Source organism: Triticum urartu, chromosome 5 (assembly GCF_003073215.2).
Source record: "Triticum urartu cultivar G1812 chromosome 5, Tu2.1, whole genome shotgun sequence".
In the NCBI taxonomy this organism is placed as follows: domain Eukaryota; kingdom Viridiplantae; phylum Streptophyta; class Magnoliopsida; order Poales; family Poaceae; genus Triticum; species Triticum urartu.
Window position 1 is genome coordinate 575,978,302 of NC_053026.1, and position 4,825 is coordinate 575,983,126.

Here is a 4,825-nt window from a genome sequence, read left to right on the forward strand (position 1 = left end):
CTTTCCACTAAGGCCCATGAAGGCCCATATGGCTCCCGGGGGGTTCCGGTAACCTCCCGGTAACCCGGTAAAATCCCGATTTCACCCGGAACACTTCCGATGTCCAAACATAGGCTTCCAATATATCAATCTTTACGTCTCGACCATTTCGAGACTCCTCGTCATGTCCGTGATCACATCCGGGACTCCGAACAACCTTCGGTACATCAAAATGCATAAACTCATAATATAACTGTCATCGTAACCTTAAGCGTGCGGACCCTACGGGTTCGAGAACAATGTAGACATGACCGAGACACGTCTCCGGTCAATAACCAATAGCGGGACCTGGATGCCCATATTGGCTCCTACATATTCTACGAAGATCTTTATCGGTCAGACCGCATAACAACATACGTTGTTCCCTTTGTCATCGGTATGTTACTTGCCCGAGATTCGATCGTCGGTATCCAATACCTAGTTCAATCTCGTTACCGCCAAGTCTCTTTACTCGTTCCGTAATACATCATCTCACAACTAACATATTAGTTGCAGTGCTTGCAAGGCTTATGTGATGTGCATTACCGAGAGGGCCCAGAGATACCTCTCCGACAATCGGAGTGACAAATCCTAATCTCGAAATACGCCAACCCAACATCTACCTTTGGAGACACCTGTAATGCTCCTTTATAATCACCCAGTTACGTTGTGACCGTTTGGTAGCACCCAAAGTGTTCCTCCGGCAAACGGGAGTTGCATAATCTCATAGTCATAGGAACATGTATAAGTCATGAAGAAAGCAATAGCAACATACTAAACGATCGGGTGCTAAGCTAATGGAATGGGTCATGTCAATCAGATCATTCAACTAATGATGTGACCTCGTTAATCAAATAACAACTCTTTGTCCATGGTTAGGAAACATAACCATCTTTGATTAACGAGCTAGTCAAGTAGAGGCATACTAGTGACACTCTGTTTGTCTATGTATTCACACATGTATTATGTTTCCGGTTAATACAATTCTAGCATGAATAATAAACATTTATCATGATATAAGGAAATAAATAATAACTTTATTATTGCCTCTAGGGCATATTTCCTTCACTTTATGGTGTACGGCGCAGAGGCAGTCTTGCCCTGTGACATAATTCATGACTCACCTAGAGTGTGCATGTACGAAGAAAGAGAAGCCCAGCTCGATCGGCAGGACAGTCTGGACACCTTGGAGGAGGAGTGCGACGTAGCCAAAGCCCGTTCCGCATTTTATCAGCAACAGGCTCGCAGATACCAAAGCAGAGAAGTACGGGCCAAAACTTATAACATTGGCGAACTAGTTCTACGCCTGCCGGATAAGAAAAAGAACAAGCTTGATCCCAAATGGGAAGGTCCCTTCATTATTGACCAAGTTCTGACCGGTGGAGCGTACCGACTGCGGGATGCATCAACTAGTCGACTCGAGCCGAACCCATGGAACGCGGCTAGGCTCCGAAGATTCTACGCCTAGCACCGGACTCTATGTTAGTCCCCTCCCTTTGTCCATTTTTCACAAATACATTATCTGTCTTGTTTTCCTTTCTTTCTTTCTTTTCTTATTTCTCTAGGCCTTCAAGGGTCACCTTGTGCCTTGTTTGCACATTATAGATGCGCTAGCCGCACTCTTCATACCTGGGGGCTTCTTTCACAGAAGCTTAAATTATTTATCCGGGCTTCATGCCCAACACATGTGTTATACTTCCGCATGTACCTTTTTCACCATTATATGCATCGATATGACTTAAGTTTTGGCCAAGTTGGGTTGCCTCGCTCTTGTATTTATGCCCTGCGTTCCCGTTAATTCGGCTAGGGCATAAGGGGAGCACCTCTGCGATTGTTACTACCGGGTCAGCCGGATGTGTACCTCAGACTGGGTGAAGCCGAAAGCTAGCGTTCTTAAGGGAATATTCGGTCGGTGAACAAAAGATGATTTTTATTTTTCATATCTGCCCCTAGATGTTTTTCCTGTGTTTCCTATCGCAGTCTGGACATGCACTTTAGGGCATGCTTGCCCAGGGAAAGGAACCCTTAACGGAACTATTCTCCCTGGAAGATGTTTCTTACTACCCATGTAATATAACATAACTAGTTGGGCACTTGTCTGATAAAGCACTAATGACCCCTACGCCTAGTCTCCACGCATACCCCGGTTCTTATATAACTGAGCGGGTATTCGGATACACTCCGGACTATTGGGCCCAGAGCCTGAAGCGAAAAGGTCCACAACGACAAATGATCTACAATCCGGCTAGAAGGCATTATACATGTCACTTCAATTACATAGTCATGCAAACTGACTAAATTCTTCTTCTATACCATCCAACAGGCGGTCTAGCTTACAATCCTATTGGGAATACTTTGCGGCTAATTCTACTTGCCCATAAACTAAGCTAACGGGGATCTCTTTTCCGTCGGGCCCCACAGGTCCGACCTCGGCCATGTGATTTGGGTCTGCTTTGGTATACTGCGTCTTCACCATGGTCCAGGCTTCTCTGGCACCCTGCCGGTAGGCTGATATCTTCCATAATCGGAAACGCCGCCGTGCTCCTTTGAGCTTCTCCGCAAAGCCCTCTGGCAGGGAGACGGACGGCCACAAGGCCTGGGCAACACCCTGCATCACCTGCCGAACTTGTTCGTGCAGATGTGGCAGCTCAGACAGAAGATCACCCGCAGACCCCAGGCATTTCCTCCGCGGGACGACCCGTCAGCATACCTACAGACATAACGCTGTTAGTCGGCTTTTTCACTTAATACCTTTAAAGGATTCGTTCAAGCACTTACTAAAAATGCCGCATCGAAGTCTTTTATTCTCCTTCTCAGAGTCTGCAAGCTGGCCCCGAACATCTTTTAGTTCCACGTTCAGCTTTATATTGGCGTCTTGGGGACTATTTTTCTCCCGCCTAACCTCAGTCAGCACGCGTTTGCCAGCTTCTAGCTGCCGCAAAACATGCTGGTCCCCCGGATTTTCTCTGGATTCATCTGCAAAATCTATTGTTAGATCTGCAGCCATGTCGCGCACTATATGGTAACCATCATTCTTTAAAATGTTACCAGCGGGAGGCTTTTTCTGTTCCTGCAATGCAGCAATAGCGGCCCGCAGTTGGGTCTTGCATTCCTCCGGCTCCTGGGACAGCCTAGTATTCTTCTCTATAAGAACCTGCACAATGAAGATGATCCTTAAATTAGTTCTGCTAACTGTTTCAAGTCTCAGGGGCTACTGATACATATAAATCGTCAGATTCACTCACCCGTACATCCTTTACTTACTGATCCATGGCTCTGGCTAGACCATCTTGAGCGGCACAGAGGTACGCCTCTCCAGAATCGAAGGCATCAAACGCCTCTGGTGAGAAACAAGCGTCACAGAGTACGGCCCGGCGGCGCCTATGATTCATGGCGCTTTCCACTTCTGAGTTTGTAGCGGATAACCTATCCGCATCCTCTGTAGGGGGATTATCCGGTGCCTGCCCCATATCGGCTTCTGCCTTCGTGTCCGATCCTGGTGCCCGACTGGTGGAAGCGTGATCGGCAACATCGCCGAACATATTCCGGCGAGCGTTTTTTCTGTTAAAGAAACACAGGCGTCATTACATTTTGAGAAAGACGACAACCACAGAGCAGGGTTTGTTGTACCTTTGCATCGGCGTCTCCGTCCTGACCGCCTTCCTTTTTGGCCTACCCGGCCTCGGTGCCTCCTATTGGCGCGTTGCTGCAGGGCGTCCCGAATGCCTTCCCTGTAAAAAAAAGGCCATGTGAATATGGTGGGTGAAGTGTCTAAAAGGGGATCCTACTTTTTTGAGTTGGGACTTTTCGGTTTTTCTTACGTGCGATGCAAGGAGCAGTCCGGGATAGTCGGCCGTAATGGCCACCATGGCATCGTCGCAGCTTAACTGATAGAACTGCCGGTTTATCAGCTCCACGGAGATAACCAGATCTTCTTTGAGTCCGGAGTCGAGGGCCCGGTCAGGGTCCTCCGGTTGTGGAGAAGGGCTGCTGACCTCCTTTATGGCCTTCCACAGTTCCTGCCGCAAATTGGCAAGGTGAATACTTATAACGAAAAATGCGGGAAAATGGAAGTAAGGGGATATAGCTTACCCAGCTTGGAGGATTGTACATGGAGAATCCATCCCGTGGCTTGATGCGGGTGAACTCCTCCTCCTCTCCCTTGAACAGTTCAGACAGAATTTTGGCTAATGCAGCAGCATCGCCCGGACCCTTACGCCCGTAGCGGGTGGCGTCATCCTCCCCGTTGAAACACCACAAGGGTTGCCCACGGTATTGAAGTGGTTGCACTCCCCGCATTATGCAAATCGACATAACTTCGGTTATTGTTAATCCTGACTGAGCCAGTGCCTTAATCCGGTTCGTCAGATAGAGGACTTCTCTGTCGTCTTCCGCTCCGTGGGCGCCAACTTCGGCGTTTCTTCAGAGGAGCATTGTTGAACTCAGGAAGACCCCGCCGAACAGGGTCCGGAAGGGGAACGTCTTCCATATAAAACCATTCTGAAAGCCAGTCTTTGGATGGCTTCTTCGGGGTACCAGACAGATATCCGGTATCGGCGATGCGCCATACTTCGGCTCCGCCCACTTGATAAAGTGATTCCCTCTGTGTGCGAGGGACGAGGCAAAATAGCATTTTCCACAGCTCGAAGTGAGCCTCGCAGCCCAGGAACAACTCGCAGAGAGCAACGTAGCCGGCGATATGTAGAATGGAGGCAGGGGTGATTTTGTGTAGTTGGAGGTCATAGAACTCCAGGAGCCCGCGGAGGAACGGATGAATTGGAAATCCGAGTCCCCTTAATAAGTAAGG